General features: G+C 40.3%; 1 protein-coding gene across 1 annotated transcript in view; it reads left to right on the forward strand.

The window, feature by feature from the left end:
• Cog8 (conserved oligomeric Golgi complex subunit 8) overlaps positions 1-24,627 on the forward strand; it is an 82,149-nt gene that overhangs the window by 22,135 nt on the left and 35,387 nt on the right. The gene's annotated exons all lie outside the window — the stretch shown is intronic.

Genomic DNA, 24,627 nt, shown 5'->3' on the forward strand with positions numbered 1-24,627 from the left:
GGTAAATGGATAGGCCTCATGTTGAATTTATACATTACATACATACACATATATATACATATATAAATGATACAAACATACATATCGTATACATATATAAATGAGAGAGATATGTCAGGTGCTCGACGAAAGTAAAAATGAAGAAATATAAAATGCGACTAAGACTTACGAAAACAAACAAGCAAACGGAGGCCAGGCAACCACGTCTGGAACATGCATGCTCTTCGGTCCTAGATTTTTCATGTAAATTAAGCCTTTCCATGAAGCGGACAACGCTCTAAACTACCAACAATTTCGCCCTTTTTATGTACATAATGAACATTGCCCGACGATTTCCCACAACGGGAGATGTTGACTAGGTCCTGGATAGTCCCTCTGTTGTTTTTGTCGTTGTTGCTCTATTGTTGTTGTTATCACACACACACACACACACACACACACACACACACACACACACACACACATATATATATATATATATATATATATATATATATATATATATATATATATATATATATATATATATATATATATATATATATATATATATATATATATATCAACCATGTCCTTTACTCGAGCATTAGTGCATTTACGCATGGAGTCCGTAAGTGTTTATCTTTGGACCCCCACAAATGCTGACTACTTTTGCCTTTTGTGCAGTACGCGAGGAAGAGGAGGAAGAGGAGGAGGAGGAAGAAACAGTGTTCGTGTGTGCACATCTGTGTAACTTTGCGTGTGTGTGTGTGTGTGTACGTGTGTGTGTGTTTAGATGAGTGCAGGAGAGGAGTGTATTGATCACATAACTTAAAGTGGGATGTTTAGAGAGGTTGTGTGTGCGTGTGTGTATGTGTGTTTGTGTGTGAGCGTGCGCGTGTGGACGTGTATGTGCGTGTAGGGCGTACGTGTGTGTGTGTGTGTGTGTGTGTGAGCGTGTGTGTGTGTCTGTGTGCGTGTCAGCGTTCATGTACGTCTAGTGCGAGAGGCTTCGTGGAGACGCGGTTGAGCCTAGAGAGAAAGTAGCACTTCGGTGTTTTGAAACAAAAAAATAAATAAATAAATAGAAAAAACTTTGGAAATACCGCACTACGCCGAGCTGACTAGGGCATGCATGGACTCCACACAGAACGCCTGCCTGGTCATTGTTAAGTAGCCACATGAATTTTTTTTTTCTATTTATTTTTCCTTTTTCTATTGAGAGCAAAATGCCAAAAACGTTGAGGTTCGCGCCATGGCGAAAGATTTTTTGTTTTGTTTTTTGTTTTTCGCTTTACTGAGAAATTAGTGTTGGAATTTTCTAGCGTTTATTTATTTATCAAAGTATTTGAAGTTATGGCCTGATTTTTTTCTTTTATTGATTCTATATTTATCAAATGTTTTCTGTGAAAAGTAGAGTGTCTTTTCAGTTCTAATTCCATGCCACAGTATATCTTTAGTATCATCATCCTGTTATCAACGTTATTGCATTATTATTATTATTATTATTATTATTATTATTATTATTATTATTATTATTATTATTATTATTATTATTAGACATCGAAACATCACCCACCTTATTATTATTATTATTATTATTATTATTATTATTATTATTATTATTATTATTAAGTGATCCCAAACCAAATATGAAAATCTAAAAAAAAAGAGATAAATAAATACACAAGCGAACCATTTCTCATCGTGATCTCCTTAAAGGCATATTAATATTCTGGTGCCGGTACACCTTTGCTCTTAATTAACGCCCCGACGCAGGTGTACTGCAGCGAGCTTTAAAGCTAAAAAAAAAAAAAAAAAATAAAAGGGTGTGGTGAACATCATTTCCCAAGAACACTCTCGTCAACTCTGCTTTAAAATGTTTGGGATTTCACTCAGAGAGAGAGAGAGAGAGAGAGAGAGAGGGCGGGAATGTTTTCATTCTGGACCACAAGCAGATTGATACGCTGTCTGTTATATATTCATTATTTGAGGCCATACTTTGGTATATATTTATCTCTCTCTCTCTCTCTCTCTCTCTCTCTCTCTCTCTCTCTCTCTCTCTCTCTATATATATATATATATATATATATATATATATATATATATATATATATATATATATATATATATATATATATATATATATAGTGTATATATGTACATATATATATATATATATATATATATATATATATATATATGATCACATGTGAATCAGAATTACAGCTCACTCTTACTAGATTAAAGGGAGACTACTTGCGTGTGACCGCCATGAAATTCAAGAAGCTGTCGCCGTATAACCCCCTTGAACATGTGCATAGGGGTCGGGGACAAGCGGCTATCAACTTCAAAGAAGTTGTCTAAACAGGTATTGAAACGCCTTAACGCTGAATTATAAACATCTAGTACTTCGGACGCCAGGATATCACTATTTGAAAACAAGTGCTGAGAATGTTAATGAAAGGCCATTAATTCAAAGTTGGTAACTTTACGATAAGCAAACATTGGCGAAATGAGAAGGAATGACAGGGAAATTGATTGAATCTGAAAGGAAACTCATTGTTTTCGGACTTATTTGGCCAAAGTATTTGGCATTTTATTTTGATTGATGCAAGAGTTTGTGAAGTTTGGACGGCTCTTAAAGTAATATGAAATATAATATGTATATTTTTGCATTTTTGCTAGTAAACTGTAGGCATAATAGGTTGGAGTTAACCCATTATTTTCGTTCAAAAGCGAGGTGAAGGCAGTAAGGAAAATTAGACAAGTCATGCGACAGATGTGATGTAAACAATTTCAGATTAAGGAGTTGGGGTCATCTGAATGTTAACCCCGCCCCCCCACCCCCAACATCCTCCTGCGCCACCACCAAAGTGCAGACAGCGAGACCCATCATTGACACATTATCCGAACACCCACCCACCCACTTCTGCAGGAAAACCGTCGAACTGTACCCTCTGAACGAAGGTGGGGCAAGGCACCTCCCAAGTTCGTCCCTAATTGCTTTGCCCCCCGCTTCATCCTGGACGAGGGGTGTCCCTTGGGTCCACTCATATAATGAGCAGCGTGGTCAAAATAGATGAAATTCCATTCTTCCTCGCAAAATGCATTTCGAACCAATACACTGACGCAAAATCATCCTTTCCGCCCAGGCCGTGCTCGCAAGGGAAAATTTTCCAAAATGTTTTAAAGCAGAATCGGTTAGTGTGTTGTTAATATGATGTCCACCGATTTTCAGTCTAAACTTTAAAGCTTACTGCAGCAACCCTGCGTTATGTTTTCTTTATAATGTAAATTATAAACAGAATATTAACAGATGTTTGAGACCGCAAATATCTGAGATTTTGATTTGTGCACAGAAACCCCTTTCATGCTTTCTCTTTTTAAGTGTATTATCAGACTTCTAAATTTCGGCCGATCGTTCGCCCGCTTTCTCTATGCAATTTCTTTCTCTTACTTCAATCAAGCAAAGGAAAGTTACGAGAATTTTATTGGTCAAGTTTCTTAAATGAAAGAGATCAGATGGCACTATTCTCTCTCTCTCTCTCTCTCTCTCTCTCTCTCTCTCTCTCTCTCTCTCTTGCGTTTCAACTAATATATTCTTTCTATTAGCAAAGACTGGACTTCCCTTTTATCACGCACATAAACTGGATTCATTCTATACCGCATTGATCTTTTTTTACTGAAGGATTTTCTTTCATTTGAAATTATTACGCTTCGAGAATATTATCTGTACAAAGTCCGTATGCTTTTTTTACTTTCATTTTCATTTGTCACCTAAGTAATCCTTGTTTTCATTTACGCGATTGTAAATTTGTGTCCTTCTTTTGCTGGGAACATTATTTTCTTAAATTATAGTCAGTGCCTGAACCGTCTTGCGATAGTTGGGGCCTCCATACATAAGTGAAGTATTAAAAATGCATCCATATTCACCAGCACGCGCATACACACGCACATATATATACACAATGTACAGTATCTATATCTATCTATCTATCTATCTATCTATCTAGCAGATGTATTTGCTAGTCTCCATATCCGTACTATACCCATACCCATATCTGTATTATACCCATACCTGTGCCATACCCACATCTGTATCATACCCAAACCCAAATCTGTACCATACCCATACCAATACCTATACCCATATCTGACCCATACCCATATCTCTACCATACCCTTACCTGTACCCATACCCATACCTGTACCCGTACCTGTCCCCATATCCATACCCATATCTGTACCATACCCATACCTGTACCAATACCCATACTCATATCCTTACCATACCCATACCTGTACCCATACCCATATCCATTCCATACCCATACCCATACCATATCGTTCCCATACCCATATCTGTACCATACCCTTACCATACCCTTACCCATAACCACAGCTAAATGAACCCTACTAATAGTCAGCAAAAGTCTACGGGCAGCACCATCCCCGTTTACCTTCCTGTCATACACAAACAACTGACCATTTCTTGGAGTAGGTGCAGGAGCAGCTGCTGATGGGTTTTGAACCAATACTGATTCCATTGGCGGTTCTGGGCCATCACCAGTAGTGCCTGCTGTTGCTCTAGAATTACCAGCTGAGTACATTTCGAAACGAAATTAACAAATAAAATTTCTAGACAGTTATTAAAATACTAGTGAGAGGCATGCTCTACTCTGTGCGGAGCATGAGGGCAGTTGAAGGATTCTCTGTTTAAATGCAGCTGCCAGTCATGAACTAGGTCCTTTGTCTTAAGGACTTCTCTTTGGGTGTGTCATTGACCTCATACAAATCAAAGTTGCAGTACCTATGGTTATCATTGCCATAAATAAATAATGTGGCCTCAAGGGAATAAAAACATAAAATATTCAAGAAATTGATAAAATGGTAAAAATAAATTGACGATAATTATAAATTTTCAAGAAAACCAGTCCTCCATGAACTTAAAAATAGCCTTTCCAGGATCCCAGGAAAGACCCTCTTCTTCAGTGAACTTTGAGAAGAAAAGATTTCTCAAGTTCCCAAAATTGGGGCACTGAACCAGCACAATGTGCTACACAGAGACTGATGCCAATAGTACAAAATACACTTGCCCTTCAATGAATTCTTGGCATGGGAGAATTATGATACAAACTAAGTGATGCAGAGTACAGTAAAAAATAAAAAAAAATGCTTTAATCATTTGGAAAACAGAAATAAAGTAATAAAGAGCATTCTATTAATGGGAAATCAAGATATTCCAAGGCATCCTGCCTTCCTCTTCTGGAGAGGACACCCCTTCAAGGGTGCCCTCAAAGAACTGGCCTCCCTAAGGAGCCTTTGCCCCTCACCCTTGGGGCCCTCAGCAGGCCCGCTTCCCAGCCGGGCAGGATACCGGCCTTCTCCAAGGAAGCAGCCTCTGGGTCGAACCCTTCCCTTAAAGGCTGCCCTTAAGAGACTAGTGAGCCGTAGGGGCTTTTGGGCCTCATCCTTGAAGTTCTTGGGCCCTCTCCAGGCCTGCTTCCCCAGCCTGGCAGGATACCTGCCTTCTTCTGAGGAAGCAGCCTCTGCATTGGACCCTTCCCTTCAATGCTGAACTCGAGAGAATGGCGAGCCTTGGAGGCTTTTGGGTTCCAACCATGAGGTGTTAGGCGCCTCTCCAGGCCTGCTTCCCCCGCCTGGCAGGATACCTCCTTCCTCCGAGGAAGTAGCCTCTGGGTCGGACACTTCCCTTCAAGGTTGCCATCAAGAGACTGGAGAGCCTTGGAAGCTTTAGGACATCCAAGTTCTTGGGCCCTTTCCAGACCCGCTTCCCCAGCCTGGCAGGATACCTGCCTTCCTCCGAGGAAGCAGCCTCTGGGTCAGATCCTTCCCTTCAAGACTGCCCTCAAGAGATGGGCAAGCTTTGGAGGCTTTTGGGCCTCATCCTTGAAGTTCTTGGCCCCTCTCCAGGCCCGCTTCCTCGGCCTGTCTGGATACTTGCCTTCTTCTAAGGAAGCAGACTCTGGGTCGGACCCATCCCTTCAAGGCTGCCCTCAAGCGACTGGTGAGCATTGGGGCTTTTAGACCTCATCCTTGAAGTTCTTGTGCCCTCTTCAGCCCACTTCCTCAGCCTGGCAGGATACCTGCCTTCCTCCAAGGAAGGAGCCTCTGGGTCAAACCCTTCCCTTCAATGCTGCCCTCAAGAAACTGGTAAGCAGTGCGGCTTTTGGGCATCATCCTTGAAGTTCTTGGGCCCTCTCCAGTCCCACTTCCCAGCCTGGCAGGATACCTGCCTTCCACCAAGGAAGCAGCCTCTGGGTCGGACCCTTCACTACAAGGCTGCCCTTGAGAGACTGGCAAGCCTTGGGGGCTTTTGGGCATCATCCTTGAAGTTTTTGGTCCCTCTCCAGGCGCCCTTCCCCAGCCTGGCAGGATACCTGCCTTTCTCCGAGGAAGCAGCCTCTGGGTCAAACCCTTCCCTTCAAGGCTGCCCTTAAGAGACTGCCAAGCCTTGTAGGCTTTTGGGCCTCACCCTTGAAGTTCTTAGGCCCTCTCCAGGCCTGTTTCCCCAGCCTGTCAGGATACCTGCCTTCATCCGAGGAAGCAGCCTTCCCTTCAAGGCTGCCCTCAAGCGACTGGTGAGCCATGGGGGCTTTTGGGTATCATACTTGAAGTTCTTGGGCCCTCCCCAGGCCTTTTTCCTCAGCCTGTCAGGATACCTGCCTTCCTCTGAGGAAGCAGCCGCTGGGGCGAACCCTTCCATTCAATGCTGCCCTCAAGTGACTGGCAAGCCTTGGAGGCTTTTGGGCCTCATCCTTGAAGTTCTTGGGCCCTCTCAAGGTGTGCTTCCCCAGCCTAGCAGGACACCTGCCTTCGTCCGAGGAAGCAGCCTATGGGTCAGACCATTCCCTTCAAGGTCACCCTCAAGAGACTAGCAAGCCTTGAGGGCTTTTGGGCCTCATCCTTGAAGTTCTTGGGCCCTCTCCAGGCGCCCTTCCCCAGCCTGGCAGGATACCTGCCTTCCTCCGAGGAAGCAGCCTCTGGGTTGGACCCTTCCCTTCAAGAGACTGGCGAGCCTTGTAGTCTTTTGGGCCTCATCGCTGAAGTTCTTGGCCCCTCTCCAGGTCTGCTTCCCCAGCCTGGCAGGATACCTGCCTTCCTCTGGAGAAGCAGCCCCTGGGGCGAACCCTTCCCTTCAATGCTGCCCTCAAGAGACTGGCGAGCCTTGGAGGCTTTTGGGCCTCATCCTTGAAGTTCTTGGGCCCTCTCCAGGCCTGTTTCCTCAGCCTAGCAGGATACCTGCTTTCCTCCAAGGAAGCAGCCCCTGGGGCGAACCCTTCCCTTCAATGCTGCCCTCAAGGGACTGGCGAGCCTTGGAGGCTTTTGGGCCTCATCCTTGAAGTTCTTGGGCCCTCTCCAGGCGTGCTTCCCCAGCCTAGCAGGACACTTGCCTTCCTCCGAGGAAGCAGCCTATGGGTCAAACCCTTCCCTTCAATGCTGCCCTCAAGAAACTGGTAAGCCTTGGAGGCTTTTGGGCCTCATCCTTGAAGTTCTTGGGCCCTCTCCAGGCCCGCTTCCCCAGCCTGGCAGGATACCTGCCTTCCTCCAAGGAAGCAGCCTCTGGGTTGGACCCTTCCCTTCAAGGCTGCCCTTAAGAGACTGGAGAGCCTTGTAGTCTTTTGGGCCTCATCGCTGAAGTTCTTGGCCCCTCTCCAGGCCTGCTCCCCCAGCCTGGCAGGATACCTGCCATCCAAGTCGAAGTACGAAAACCTAACTTCGATACCTGCCTTCCTCCAAGGAAGCAGCCTCTGGGTCGGACCCTTTCCTTCAAGTTCTTAAGCCCTATCCAAGTCCCTTCACCATACTCTTTGCTTTCTCTTACCCAGCTTTTCAAATATGACACTTGCTCTCTCTGAAGGCTTCAAGACGATCTGGAGCATCTCAGAGATTGTTCCTGGAGACTTTGGAGTTCGGCGCATGCACAAATGGCATTTCTCTTGTTCTTCCAGAAGCTGGAGACTGAAGGATTCGAAAATGTCTTCAAGGAAAATTCCGCCAAGTCCAAAGAGCTTGAGATTAATACAGATGGCTTTCTGTGGGGCTTTACCAGTTGCCTTATTTTGTTTCTGAGAGCTGCCTCGAAAGGCCTTCCAGATTCATCGAGTCCTCTGAGGTTCAGTGTGAAGACAAAGTTCGACCTAGAAGAAGTCTCGTTTACTTTGTTGTGACCAGTTTCTCGGTGTTTCAAAGCTCCTCTGAATGCCTGAAGTGCATTCTCTGCTTCACAGACTTCCAAACTGGTGAGACTAACCAGTGGATTGTTGGCATGCCCCAACTTCAGGTCCACTTTTTGATCCTTGATTTTTGGGGGGTTGAGCAGATCCACGACCTTGTTGTCATAGATTTCAAAACAGCCAAGTGTGGCATTGGTTTGCCGGCCAGTGCCTCGGTATTCCTGAATTTGTCCGTAAAGCAACCTGGTCATTCTGGGCAACAGCATCACCTTGGCTGCCTACTAGTGTGAAGGTCTGTACAGGAAAAAGCATAAATTGTACCCCTTGAAAAGGCAGTCGAGAGACTCGGCAAACTCTGCAAAAAGTCTTGCTGTGAATGAGTGGGCCTGAAGACTTTGTCAGAGGAGAAGCTGTCCGTCTTGTCCCTCCCTCCGTGACAGAGGGTAACTTCGATCTTATCGCCAGCCAGGAGCTTCATCGCACTGGATTCAGCGACGTTTTTTCCCACCTTCTCATTTGGAAGAACTAGTCTCACTCGATAGATGACTAATGTTTCCACCGAGAGTCTGTTTCTTGATCAGCATCCTTCTCAAACGCTCTGCTTGAGCTACTGCATTTGAGATTTGAATCATTAGATTCTCGCTGTCGTCTTCGAATTTTCTTACATCAGCCAGCCTTTCCAGTACATTTCCTACTTGTGTTAAGTCTTTCCGCAGACTTTCTGGTATGCCTGCTAGCTCACCGATAGATTTTGTTCTTATTTTCTCTTTATTGAGGCGTTTTCTTTGGAAGGATTCCAAAATTATTGGTGTTTTAGCGTCTTTTGGAGGAGCATCTCAAAATGCTCCGAGCAAGTGTTTGGCGTTTTTCTTCCAACAGATTTAATAAATCTGAGCTAGTTAAATCCTCGATGGGTACTCTCCCAGGCATCATGAAGTACGCTGCTGCTGTTGGGATTCGCCTACTAAAGATAATACTGATCTTTGCCTGAAGACGCAGCCAACTTTTATAGCAAAGCAAAATGAAATTTCAAAATAAGCCAACGCAAAGATTGTAATAATAAAAAGACAAAAGACAAATTTCATTGTTCAAATGTCAATGTTTAACAAGACGTGTTAGGAACAGAATTAATGAGTTCACACGAAATGCTTCTCTCTCTCTCTCTCTCTCTCTCTCTCTCTCTCTCTCTCTCTCTCTCTCTCTCTCTCTCTCTCTCTCTCTCAGGATTCCCAAAAAGACAATAGTTCTTACTAGCATAAGATCACCTCTCTCTCATATAAAATTCATTTACAAGTAGGTTCTTTTCATCTGTGATCGACAAAGTTTCACGTGACTGTTTTAACATTGAAATAATTTAGATGACTTATGTTTGGTTGACGAGGGTCTACAGGTAGAGAGAGAGAGAGAGAGAGAGAGAGAGAGAGAGAGAGAGAGAGAGAGAGAGAGAGAGAGAGAGATCTTATACCAGTAAGAATTATTGCCTTTATGGAATCCTGAGAGAAAGAGAGAGAGGGAGGCTGTAGAAGGTTCTTCGTTCATTGCCATCTAGATTCGAACAAATTTTGAGAAAATCTTGCAGTGACGAGATCACTACGCCGATTAATAACACTTTAGTGATACAATTTGAAGGATACGGCTTCTTTCTTATAAAAAATAAGTCATGGAATTACACATGCTGGTAATCACCCGTTAAATGGTAAGGGAGAAGTTTAACTGAAATATTTTATAACAATCATCCAAGTCAATTCTGTCAGGAAAATGAAAGATTGGGTTGAACACTTTTCGAAAATATGTTGATCAATTTTTTATTTCCTTGGGGATGAAAAGGAAACAAATGTTTTAAAGCAATAGACTGTGCTGGCATAAGTCCTCTCTCTCTCTCTCTCTCTCTCTCTCTCTCTCTCTCTCTCTCTCTGGATTCCCACAAAGCAATAGTTCTAATTGGTATAGGATCTCTCTCTCTCTCTCTCTCTCTCTCTCTCTCTCTCTCTCTCTCTCTCTCTCTCTCTCTCTCTCTCTCTGGATTCCCAAAAAGCAATAGTTCGAATTGGTATAGGATCTCTCTCTCTCTCTCTCTCTCTCTCTCTCTCTCTCTCTCTCTCTCTCTCTCTGGATTCCCACAAAGCAATAGTTCGAATTTGTATAGGATCTCTCTCTCTCTCTCTCTCTCTCTCTCTCTCTCTCTCTCTCTCTCTCTCTCTCTCTCTCTGGATTCCCACAAAGCAATAGTTCGAATTGGTATAGGATCTCTCTCTCTCTCTCTCTCTCTCTCTCTCTCTCTCTCTCTCTCTCTCTCTCTCTCTCTGGATTCCCACAAAGCAATAGTTCGAATTGGTATACGATATCTCTCTCTCTCTCTCTCTCTCTCTCGCTCTCTCTCTCTGGATTCCCACAAAGCAATAGTTCGAATTGGTATAGGATCTCTCTCTCTCTCTCTGGATTCCCAAAAAGCAGTAGTTCGAATTGGTATACTCTCTCTCTCTCTCTCTCTCTCTCTCTCTCTCTCTCTCTCTCTCTCTCTCTCTCTCTCTCTCGTAGGTCTAACGCCCAAAGAAAGCAGCCGGGCCTGAATTGTTGCGACAAGTTAATTTATACTCTCTGCCTCATCTGCATTCAGATCCCCCTTTGTGTTTAGTCTTTGTGTTAAGATGTTGGTGTTAAACTTTAATCAGGAGTTTTCTGAAAGTGCCAAATAACTCGTGGAATTTATCAGTAGGGTTGTGAGTCGCGATACCTACGGATGTTAGCGGAGAAGACTGTGTATTTTGTATGCCATCGATGGAAATGTATATTTATTTGAATATCTAATGAAGGTTGCCAATAAAAACAAGAAAGAGCGTAGATGGTCTAGCGTCATATTTTGGAAACTACTGTTTCCTTCTGCGGGAAACGGTATTTTCCGAAATATAACCCTATTTTATAGTTTCTTAAGTGGCACACAGCCTATTTTATTTATCTTACACCCAAGCTGAAAAAAATGCTGAAAATTTAATTTAATACCTACCGGTAGTAACCGTTTTACAGGTAAGTATAAGCCTGTCTTTGAATAGTGTCCTGTGTTGAAGCAGGCTGGAATTCCCATTCCCTTAGGTTTTCATTTGGTTAACTACATACGGCCTTAGATCTACCTTGCTCCCGAAACCGACCTCAGTTGTAGAAGAGTTTTTTTAGTGAGTACGGGATGTTTTAAATTATCTGTTGTTGAGTTATCTGCACTGAAATCGTTCGTTTCGAGAATTTGATATTTTTCGCCAAAGATGTTCTTATCGTGTTTTTCTGACATTTTAGTTGTTCAAGCAATGAGACAGGCTTTGAGTTTCCTCGTAGATATATATACACATTTATATATATACATATATATATGTATATATATATACATATATATATGTATGTATATACATATATATATGTATATACATACATACTATATACAGTATATAAATATATATGTGTGTGTATATATATATACATATATATATATTATATATATATGTATATATATTTAAGTCGACTGTCTATATAATTTACATACCACACAAAAAAGGCATAGGTTCGAATCCTTACTGGGGCATGTATACTTATTACTTATCATTCCTCTGGGTGCAAGTTATTCCCAAGGTGAAGTGAATTTGATATTAAGGGCTGTTCATATATATATATATATATATATATATATATATATATATATATATATATATATATATATAATATATATATATATATATATATATATATATATATATATATATTTATATATATATATATATATATATATATATATATATATATATATATCCTACCATATTCATTTCATATTATACATAGCGTTAATAACGGAACTGTCCTTTCATGTCTGACCACGATTCTTTGACTTTTTAACGAGACAATAACTCATTTCATAAATTAGTTTATGATAGACATTCTGAAGATCTTATTATCAACAGAGAGAAACATTGCCGGTATTCTGTATTGGCACAAATGAAATATTTTGATGTCGAAGTAAGAGCTTTGCAATAAATGCGGTAAGGCGTTGAAATTTAGAGCTCAATAAATAGTCAGCAGATGCTCGCTATCGCTCACCTTTGCTAGTTTCTTGTTAAAGTTCTGATGTAATTAATACTGAAGTTGTATAACAGGAGTGGTATTTACTGTGATCCTCATAATGCAGGTGGTTCATGGTGACCACATGAGGTTAATTCAACACTTTATAAATTCTAAAAGTCAAGCAAGTTATTTTTGATTTGAAAAAACTTTACTTTTATAAAAAAAATTATTTCCTTACAAATCTACAGTATAAACATTTTGTTAATAGTGCTGAATGTCAACACATTTTATTCCATCATAAAACTTGGAAAAGGGAAAAGGGAAGTGGGAGGGAAGAGGGATGGGAAAGGAGAAGGGGGAGGGATATTTTGGAGAACAACTCTCTCTCTCTACAGGCAGATAATGAATGAAATGAGAGTTACAGAAAAGCAGTATTTGTACCAAGAGATCCAGAGGTCAGCAGTTACATCACTCCAGTTGACAATTTCTCCATAATCTTCTTAAGCGTTGGTTGGAGGAAGATTTTATTTATAATATCTGAGTCCCAAGCTCCTTTTGAGAGGTTCATCGTATTTCTTTGTTTAATCAATGCTGATTCTACCATCTAGCTTTCGAACCGACAATTGCTGCTATAAATTATATGTGACACTTTCTGGTTAATTATGTGGTTAAAAATAGCTGAGCTCTGTTGGCCATACCTAACTGAACATTTATGTTGCATAAATCTTTGGGGGTGATTTGCTTAAAAAACCGATGTAGGATTGGTCACATTCTTTGGGGACTGGCTTTTGTTGAACGTTAATCAGGGATTTAGCTAAGGTATTTATGTAAGTAAAAGCAAAAAGGTTAGAGTTTCCAAGTATCTTAGTCAACGTCTTTCTTAATCCTGTCCAGGTGTGGGATTTTGAATTTATTGTTGGACGTCTCTCTAATCTTGTTCTGAGGGGGATGGTAAAAAATTGTGTTAGCTTTATGGATCACGTTCTCAATTATATGGTCAGGGTATTTTAAAGATGGCAGCTGCTTACGGATTAGTTCAAATTCTTTTTCTAGGAAATTCGGCAAGCAAATCTATTAGGCTCTTAAGAATAAATTGCTGGCTACGCCATTCTTGATGTAAATGTCATGATTACTAAAATAGTGAATATATGGAAGTGAAAATGTTGGTTTTCTGTATAGGGTCAATTTGTATTCTGTCTTGTCTAATTATTAAAACATCAAGAAAAGGAATTTTGTTGTCTGATTCCAATTCAATTAAATGCACTAAGGCATTTAATTAAGGCATTTAATTCTGAAAGAAATTCGTTGAAGTTGCCCAACCTAGTATCCCAAAATGTTAGGATATCATCTAAATATCTCATCCACAGCATGTCTTTAAGTTTTATTGCATTTATTATTATAATTTCAAAATATTCCATGTATAGATTGGCTAAGACAGGACTTAAAGGGCTGCACATGCTACATCCGAGTTTTTGTTTATAGAATGATTCCCCAAATGAAAAGACATTGTTTGATACACATAATTCAACTAACTTTATCATTTTATCTAGGGCTAGTGGGAAGTGATCTGAATAGGGGGCTAGTTTTTCCATCAAAAACTGTAGAAAGTCGTGTACTGGTACTTTTGTGAATGGGAAATCTACATCTAAGCTTAAAAGTTTTATGTTGTGAAGCAGTATATGTGCTTCTTTGAATTTGTGACAGAAATCTTCAGAATGTTGAATGTGACTGGGAGAAAATGTGCCTAAGAATGGGGAAAGGAGGCCGGCTAACCTCTTAGAAATTTTTTGATTGAAAGTCCGGCACATGAGATAATAGGTCTGAATGGAAGATTATCTTTATGAGTTTTGGGTCAGGCCATAAAAGTAAAGTAGTTTTGGGTTAATGACTTTAAATTTCTCCATTAGTTCAATGTTCTTTTTGTCTTTGCCAGTTAATCTTACTTTTCTAAGAAATTCTGTGGGGACGTTTTGGAGGGGATTTTTCGTTAATTTATCATAAGTGTTTGTGCCCAGCATCAAATTTAAAGAGGAATGGGAGACAGGCAACAAAATTCCCTTTCTTGATGTTTTAATAATTAGAGACAGGACAGAATACAAATGTATCGTATACAGAAAATCAGCATTTTAACTTTCATACATTCACTATTTTAGTTATCATGACATTTCTATTAAGATTTTCTATTGCCAGAAATTTATTACGGATTTGCTAAACCAGATTTCCTGGAAAAAGAATTTGAACTAATCCCTAAGTAGCTGTCGTCTTTAAAGTACCCTGACCACACAACTGAGAAAGTGATCCACAAAGCTAACATAATCTTCTAGCGTCCCCCTCAAAAGAAGACTAGAGAGATGCCCCAACAATAAAATCAAAATCCCACACCTGGACAGGATTAAGACGTTGACACAGACACTTGGAAACTCTAACCCTTTTGCTTTTACCTATGCAAATACCTTAGCTAAATCCCTCATTAAAGTCCAACAAAATCCCTTGCCTCGACTATGACCAATCCTACATCGGTTTTAGAAGTAAATCACACACCGCCCCCCCACCCCAGAGATTAATACAACATAAACGTTCAGTTAGTTATGGCCAACAGAGCTCAGCCATTTTTAACCACATAAACAACCATAAGCACAGAATTAACTGGAATTAGTCAAGTATAATTTATAGCAGCAATAGTTGGTTCAAAAACCAGATTGTAGAATTGGCATTGATTAAACAAAGAAATACGATGAACCTCTCAAAAGGTGCTTGGGACTCAGGTATTATAGGTAAAATCTTACTCCAACCAATGATTAAGAAGGTTAAAGAGAAATTGTCAAATGGAGCGACATAACAGCTGACCTGTGGATCTCTTGGTATAAATACCGCTTTTCTGTAACTCTCATTTCATTCATTATCTGCCTGTAGAGGGAGACAGTTGTTCTTCGAAATATAGCCTTAACTTCCTACATTTTGGCATTTTTATGGTCTCCTTTTATTGTATATATATATATATATATATATATATATATATATATATATATATATATATATATATATATATATATATATATATATATATATATATATATTTATATTATGTATATATGTATATATATTTATATATGTATATAATATATATATATATATATATATATATATTTATATTATGTATATATGTATATATATATTTATATATGTATATACAGTGTATATATATATATATATATATATATATATATATATATATATATATCGTGTATGAGATTAGAAGGATGCAATCCATAGTTAATAGTCTACCCGAAGCCATATCCTATTCAGTCCTACAGAATTTTAGGACAATCGACTCAGACAGAAATTCAAACAGGTCCTTAGTTTTCGAGCCGCCAGGCTCAAAAGTTAATCATTTGAAGCCACTCATATACTAATTAATCCTGCCAACGTTGATGAACGTTCATCTCTACATTGAAAACAGAATTAGGCTCCCCCATCCTCTCCCCCCAACACTCCCAACACACACACACACACACTCGTGCTTCCAAAAAACAAACGTATCGCCTCCGCAAAAGCGTATGAATACGCAGGTTCAAGTACATGCGCACATACAAAAGTCCGTGGATATTATTATTATTATTATTATTATTATTATTATTATTATTATTATTATTCAGAATTTTGCACATAATGTTATGGAGCTACCCATAAAAATTCGTGGCCTTGTTTCACTTTCGCCTGATATAGAGTAAAATTTTGGGGAAAAATCATTTACAAACACAAACCAGAATATTACAAAAATTAAACTTTTGGAGAGAGAGAGAGAGAGAGAGAGAGAGAGAGAGAGAGAGAGAGAGAGAGAGATTCTGTAATCTCTGTACGTTTCACCACCTAAACCCTGGGCCATATCGTGATAATACCAAATACTATTTGCGGCACTATACCAAGTCCTGCCCTATGCGCACTTCATCGTACGATTAAAAAAAAATGGAATAAAAACTTTGTCGTTCTAAGAAGTATTTTCAGCAGTCACCCTTTTTCATCATTGTCCTATCTGAGGATTTCTAGACGTTGTACAATGTCATCGTATGGTTTATATGTAAATATATGTATTCCAGTATTAATCTGCAAAGGAGTTTGTTGACAGTTTTGAATGAATTCCATATCTCGGATATGAATGTCGTCTCTTTTACTTAATGGTGTTTTTGCCTCGCAGTTAGGCCTAAGACTCCGTAACTGGCCGGTGAGATGGACACAACACACACACACACGCACACTCACTCTCTCTCTCTCTCTCTCTCTCTCTCTCTCTCTCTCTCTCTCTCTCTCTCTCTCTCTCTCTCACACACACACACACACACACACACACACAATCACAGCCTTCGGGAATCACATTAGGGTCGAGCTGTTCCCGACTGGGGAGAGAGGTGGCCGGCCATTCGTCGATTAGTCATCCGCAAGAGACCTTCCAATTTCCTCCTGGTTGACAGGTCGGTTTGGTGTTGTTTCTGGTCTGACGTCATCAGTCTTCCAACCGGGTGAAGGGATGGGGTGATGTGCATGGAAATATGCCTTCTCCGTGGTGGTTTTTTTCGGAACGCTGCCATGGTTTAGTTTTTGTTTATGTGTATATATATATATATATATATATATATATATATATATATATATATATATATATATATATATATATATATATATACAACAAACATCTCACACGTCTCGAACTCTCGCCCTACTACCGCGCAACAACTTCTCGCTGCTGGGAAGAAAGGGCGTTGGGTCGGGTATGATACATGAAACATACGCTACCGGGGTCTAAGCGATGTCAGGCAGGGCAGCCGATCGAGACTACAGGTCTACCCCAAAGCCAAATCAAAAGTCCTTCAAAAGAAGGCATCGTGCTTACCCCATACAAAAATGGGAAAAATGCACGTTAAAAGCAGAAGAAGAAGATATATATATATATATATATATATATATATATATATATATATATATATATATATATATATATATATATATATATATATATACAGTATATATGACTGAAATTTTCTTTTAAATAGAAGGAGCCCTTAGAAACTCCAAAATGTGGAAAATAAAGGCTATATTTCAGAGACCAAACTGTCTCTCTCTTCAGGCAAATAGTGAATAAGAAAAAGTTACAGAAGAGCGGTGTGTATACCAGATGATCCATCCATCGGTCAGCCGTTAAGTCATTCCATTTGACAGTTTCTCTTTAATCTTCTTAATCGCTGGTTGGAGGAAGATTTTATCTGTAATATCTGAATCCCACGCACCTCTTGAAAGATTCATGGTGTTTCTTTGTTTAGTCAAAGCTGATTCCACCATCTGGCTTTTGAACCGAATATTGCTGCTATGAATTATACGAGACATATTCCAGTTTATTCTGTGGTTATGGTTATTCTTATGGTTAAAAATAGCTGAGCTCTGTTGTCTGTACCTAACTGAACGTTTATGCTGTATTAATCTCTGGGGAGGTGATTTGCCTGTGAAGCCGATATAAGATTGATCACAGTCAAGGCAAGGGATTTCGTAAACTCCTGTGTCTTTGGGGACTGGTTTTTGTTGGACGTTAATCAGGGATTTGACTAAGGTGTTTGGTTAGGTAAAAGCAAAAGGGTTAGAGTTTCCAAGTGTCTGTGTCAACGTCTTAATCCTGTCCAGGTGTGGGATTTTTATTTTATTGTTGGGCGTCTCTCTGGTCTTGTTAATAGGGGAACAGTAGAAAATAAAGTTTGCTTTGTGGATCGATTTTTCAGTTAAAGGTTCAGGGTACTTTAAAGATAACAGCTGCTTACGGGTTAGTTCAATTTCCTTTTCCAGGAGATCCGGGGAGCAAATCTGTAAGGCTCTTATGAATAAATTGCTGGCTACGCCAATTTTGATAGAGATGTCATGATAGCTATAAAAATGGATGTATGACAGAGAGAGAGAGTTGGTTTTCTTTATATGGTAAATTTGTATTCTGTCGTATCTCTAATTATAAAAACGTCAAGAAAAGGAATTTTGTTGTCTGTTTCCCATTCAACTTTAAATTTGATGCTAGGCACTAATGCATGTAATTTTGAAAGAAATTCATTGAAATTGCCCCACTTATTATCTCAAAATGTTAATATATCATCTACATATCTCATCCATAGCATGTCTTTATGTTGTATTGCGTTTATTACACAATGCATGTACATACGCTACCGGGGTCTAAGCGATGACAGGCAGGGCAGCCGATCGAGACTACGGTCTACCCCAAAAAGCCAAATCAAAAGTCCTTCAAAAGAAGGCACCGTGCTTACCCCATACAAATGGGAAAAAAGCACGTTAAAAGAAGAAAAAGAAGAAGATTATAGTTTCAAAATACCCCATGTATTGATTGGCTAAAACAGGACTTAAGGGCTGCCAATGCTGTACCTGAATTTTTGTTTATAGATTGACTCCCCGAATGAAAAGATGTTATTTGTTACACATAATTCAACTAACTTTATTATTTTATCTAGGGCTAGTCGGAAATGATCTGAATAGGGGGCTAATTTTTCCCTCAAGAACTGTAGAACGTCCCGTACTGGTATTTTGCAAATAAGGAATTTTACATCTAAACTTAGAAGTTTTATGTTGTGAAGTGGTATATGTACTTCTTTGAATTTGTGACAGAAATCTTCAGAATGTTTAATGTGGCTGGGAGAAAATTTGCCAAAGAAAGGAGAAAGGAGGCCGGCTAACCACTTAGAAATTTCATAACTGAAAGCTCCGGCACATGAGGTGACAGTTCTGAATGGAAGATTATCTTTATGAGTTTTGGGAAGGCCATAAAAGTAAGGTAGTTTTGGATTAATGACTTTGAAGTTCTCCAGTAGTTCAATGCTCTTTTTGTCCTTGCCAATTAATCTTACTTTTCTAAGAAATTCTGTTGGAACGTTTTGTAGGGGATTTTTCGCTAATTTGTCATAAGTGAGTGATATATTGCTTTATTGTTTATCCTTTAAGCCTCAACATCGGAGCTTAAAAAAACGGAAATGACAGACCAAGAATTAAAATCAACATAATAATGATTCAGGTAGATATAAGTAAAATTAAGCACAATCCATAATCCAGAAACAGAGACTTGGCCACAACCAACCGAACGCCACAGAATGTTAACACTCGAGACTCTTGAGTGACCACAGAAATCAGGCACAGATGGGAGAAAAATTCTTAGCTGCAAGCGGAGAGGGTCAGAAGGAGACTGGCTACTCACTGATGGGACGAGTTGTTTCATACTTAGCGATTCAAGAATAAGGAGGGCTATTTCATCAGCGGCGTGTGCTATAACTTCAAAATTATCATGAGATTATTGAAAAACTCCCTACTATTTAAAGCACGGCCTGTTCTGTGTTCGACTCCAAGATGGAAATCAGTCCATATTTTCAGCACCTTGTTGGTGAAATCGAGTCAAGTCTCAAGATTACATTTGGCCAGTTATATTTATAAACTGCTAAGGAACGCGCTAGAGTGGGAACGGTGTCTTTCATCTTAAAAAATGACCCGGTTGTTTTCGGATTCTTAAGAACCGTCTAAGGAATGAGTAAATTACTTGTTTAAAAATAATCTGTGGTAAAGTAGTTGTTTATCTCTTTTGTGAATATTTATTTATATTGTAAGGCTGAATTTTTTTCTATGTTCTCTTCTTATTAGATGTATTTGCTTGAGAAGTGCATACAATAGGAAGTAAAGACGAAAGGTTTTGAACTCCGATGTTTTGCTGTCCTGGTGGTCGTATACTCATTTGGCCTACATCACGCATCGTTTTTCCAGCTCTGATGACGGTTAGTAAGCTGCATAAGTTTCAAAAGAAAATGAAAATATTTCGAATGCAAATATTTCATCAATTCATATTTTCCTGGTAAATAAAAAAAATGCACTCCCTAACAGTTCCTCCACTTTCCCCAATAAATAGAAACTCTGTAAATCTAGTTTCGTTTGCTTTATTCCGGCAGTTAACGAAGCCTTTTTTTTCTTCAAATATTCTCATTCGTGCCGCTCGATTTACGCTTCTTCTTGCCTGAGTGATCGTTTCCCACAAAGTTCGGGCAGTGTTGCATTATTGGCCAAAGTTGAATGGAAAGAATGTCGGTGATGCAACCCCGAGTTTAATTGCTTTCATTACATTTTCCCAGTTTGTAACGCCTCGCGTTTTATACGTAGGCTGATTCTTTTAATGGAGCATTTTGTCGTGGCGCTATTGGACCGTATGAAATGTCGTAATCAAAGGTGATACGATTAATCGTAGCCTTGGAAAAGTCTCTCTCCCTCTCCCTCTTGAAAGGGAGTGAGATGGAGAGAGAAAGAGCTGAGACGATTGTAAATTCATTACATCGATGCTGGCTCTTTTTATTTTTTAACTCATTTTACGACATGTAGGTTTACGGATTTGTTACTTTTATTTCTTGCATATATGGCACTGTTTAACGTTTTGGTGAAACGCATATTCGATGTTAAATCGATATGGCTGTTGAGAGTTGGTGTATTTTGTGTCCCACTGAAGCAAAACACCGTTTCCAGAAGTTATGTATAAGTAACAGGTCTGTCAACTAAGTTGCCATGCTACGAATGAACACTGGCGAACATCAGACAGAACCAACACTAACCGTCTTTGAGTAGTCCCTCCCAAGATCACTGGTCGTACTGCATATGGCAAGATCAGCAGCAAACCTTGTCGTAAGGGGAAGCAGTTGAAAGAGTAAGGCAAGTCAGGTCAGTGGAATGCTGATGGACTACGAAATGGAAGATCTAAGAAGTGACGGCCATGAGATGGAGAGATTTTTGGCCTGAAATGTTCCAGCCCAACTGTAAGTGCGCTTAGAACTAGACCGTGAGGACAAGAAAGGTCAACTGGGTATTAACTTGTTTATTATGTTGTTGTTTCAGATTTACCTGGCCTTGTGCCAGCACAGGCTCTTGCTACTAGAGCAGCCCGTAACTCTATGTTGATGAGTCTGTGAGATGGGTAGGTTAAGGTTGTTTATTGTGTTGTTGTTTCAGATTTATCTGGCCCTGTGCCAGCACGGGCTCTTGCTCCTAGAGCATCCCGTAAATTGTTTATTACCTGAGCGCAGGCATACATGGCAGACTGCGTACGGAAACGTGGTGTTCGACCTCTGAACACGGCGACCCGCACTCTGAGCAATTTGTGTTTGTTGACAGGCAAACAAATGGCAATTTTGAGAGACATAATAAATGTACAATGATGAAATACATATCGGCGGAAAGGCCAGAAAATTCCACACATGACTGTTTACATGAGAGTCTTGACATATTAAGAAATGCAATACATGACGTGATTGATGCGAAAATGAAGAGACGTCTGACGTCTTTACAAGTACTCCCCCCCCCCCCGACAATAATTACAAGGGTAATGATTAGAAGACATCTGAAAAAAAAATCAATCACGGAATCGCTTTGGGAGCAGGAGCCGGCCCCGAGTTCTTGATACCTGCGGACGTGGGCGGCTTCGACTGCTGAATCGCCCAGCGGCTTAGCCGAGCGGATGACTTCCTTAGTGCGGCCCTTGTGACATCCTCGACCCCGTTTCGGGATGGCGACTGGATCACCTGCGGCCACGTTTTGTGGAGGAATTCTGGGGCCCCTGCCGGTTTCCTCCCGAGCTTCGCTGTCTAACAGGAAAGCTGGTTTCAGCCGGTCGACAGAAACCCAGTCTTCACGCCTGTGGACGTTGATGAGATAGGCCTTGGATAATCTGCTGACGACACAGTACGGGCCCCTGTACGGTCTGGTCAAGGGTGGGCGGTGGGCGTCGATCCTGATGAAGATGTGGGTTCAGGCATCCAGACCCCCAGGGCTGTAGACGTGGGTCATGTCCGTGAAAGTTTTTCGGCAGGGCGCGCACTTCTGTGCCACTTCCCTCAGCCTTGGAATGGAGGTATCTTCGTCGTTTGGCGCCGTGGGGAAGAACTCTCCTGGAACGGCTAGTGTTTCGCCGTAGACTTTCTCTGCGGGAGATACGTCGCCGTCCGCCCTCGGTGCGGTGCGGAGACCCAGCAGGACCAGGGGAGCTGGGTCTTCCAATTGTCGTCGATACAGCGTGCCATCAGAGCTGCCTTCAACGAACGGTGGGCCCTTTCCACCATGCCGTTGGCTGCGGGGGTTATATGCCATCGTACTGTGGAGAGTTGTCCTCATCAGGCGTGCCAGGGCGACCCAGAGCTCCGACAAGAATGCCGGGCCCCTGTCTGTAGTTATGCTGTCAGGCACCGGAAACGGCTGATCTACTGAAGAGACGTCTGACGTCTTTACAAGACCTAAACTTGTAATTACAAGTACTAATCTACAGAGTTTTTATACTTTTACCAGCTCTTTAGGTTAGTTAAGATTTGCTTGGCTTTCCACTTGCATCTGTGAAGAAAAAAAAATAACCTCAGTCAAAATTATAGATTCTTATTTGCTAAATGGTACTACAGGACCCTTAAACCTTCATTTTCAACAGAATGGTATCAACGGTTCATAGGACCTGCCTCGCAATTTGACTATTTTTCATACTTGTGCCTTACCTTCTTAAATTTCCTTGGCACTTAGGAGGTCAGGGCCAAGTGGGAATCGTAAACAGATCCAGATTCGTATCTGGAGGCCAAACATTTCAGCAGAGTACCTTTGGGACAAAACTGTCACCAAATTTTATCAAATAACTTTAGGAAGTCTTGGCTTACCATTTTCTCTTTGGTGATATCATCGTCATTCCCCTCGCTAAATCACAGCATTCTCAAATACCTTTTGTTTACTTTATTCAATATTATTTTCTTCTGTTTCTTCTTCTGTCGAGCAGCAAATCTATTTTGCGTTACATTAGCGCCTTTTTAGCAGGGTCTCTTGTCTGTAGTTAGGTTGCCGTAGACCATCTTCCTTCCTCGCATGCTTTATTCTTGTGCCTTCGGTAGTGAATGATTTCTTAACCACCTGGATTTGCAGTTATAAGAATTTATTTTTCTTTTCATTCCATGCTGTGGCATTTTGCTGGACCACAAACAATCTTTTATATCTCCATATCTTTTGTTAAACCTATTATTATTTTATTATTCTAAAGGTGGTAGTAGTAGTAGTAGTAGTAGTAGTAGTAGTAGTAGTAGTAGTAGTAGTAGTAGTAGTAGTAGTAGTAGTAGTAGTAGTAGTAGTAGTAGTAGTAGTAGTAGTTATGAGATATTCAGTTTCGCTTTCTGTTTGTTTTAGGCTTGCCTCTTCCCCCTTTCAGACCTGTGGCAAGTGATTTTTTATGTATCGTACACTATACATTTACAACGAAGTGCTAGATAGATGACTTTATGTTTGCGGTAGCTTCATCCACAGGTGAATCACTCAAATGTCAAACCATACGAGGGGAATTTGAAAGTTCAGGGCATGCTTCCTCTCGCCCCTTTCCTGTCCCCCCACCCTCATAGTGGATGGGGGCTATTGTTTAATTACTATTGCGTATGTTATTCAACCGTGGGCCACTTCATGAGTCATTCCAAATATATTTATTTTTGCTTTTTTTCTTGGTGAACTGGTCAGCTATCTTTACCCGTGGTTTGGTTCAAGAATCTCTCAGTATGACGGAATGTCCATTCTTGCTCATGCATAGATAGTTCTTACTTACAACCATTCATTTTTGCTTTATGTGTGTCCCTTTATGAACATTTCCTTCCCTACTTCCTCTCTGTTACTTTTTACTATTCCCGCACTCTCTAAATGACTCATAGACTGTATTGTTGGTTACCAGCTGAATTGCTCACCGCATTAATTGTGCTTTCACGTTTTATATCTCACTGCTTTGAATGGGTTCTACTGTGCAGAATACTGTGATGGTAGCCTAAGGGTTCTGAAAGTATGTCAGAGGTGAGACTACTGTGAAGAAACTAGGGACCGGATCCCACAGACCTCGCAGTTCGTCTTCCAGGAAAGGAAAGACCCTGCGTGGTAATCATTTTATACTCAAATCAAAGGATGTTAGCAAGAGATATGACTCGACCTCTGAGACTGCTAAACATCTAAAATCCTCTGCTAACTCCTCTGTAGATTCCCAAGATATTCTTTCTCCGCCGCTTTCTTCACGTAGGTAACGAAGAGGAGACACCAGAAATCTCTCTGATGGCCTGAACTAGTACATAAACACAGGAGGATATTTGGGGCATGTATTGATGGAATGGAAAGGCTGTGGAATTTTACAGTTGCTGATGGTGACCCTACCCTATGTGATCTTTACTGTCTCTGCCTTTCAGAGGTTTTCGAAGCATTCACTTTTAATGTCTTCGTTTCTTTATGAAGGTACATTTTTAGGTGGTAAGTTCCATTTTCAGTATGACCAATATTTGATCACTATTATATTTATGTGCTGCTTAATGTTAATTATTTGAACCTTTATAAATGAATAAACATT

Source organism: Macrobrachium rosenbergii, chromosome 19 (assembly GCF_040412425.1).
Source record: "Macrobrachium rosenbergii isolate ZJJX-2024 chromosome 19, ASM4041242v1, whole genome shotgun sequence".
NCBI classification, from domain to species: domain Eukaryota; kingdom Metazoa; phylum Arthropoda; class Malacostraca; order Decapoda; family Palaemonidae; genus Macrobrachium; species Macrobrachium rosenbergii.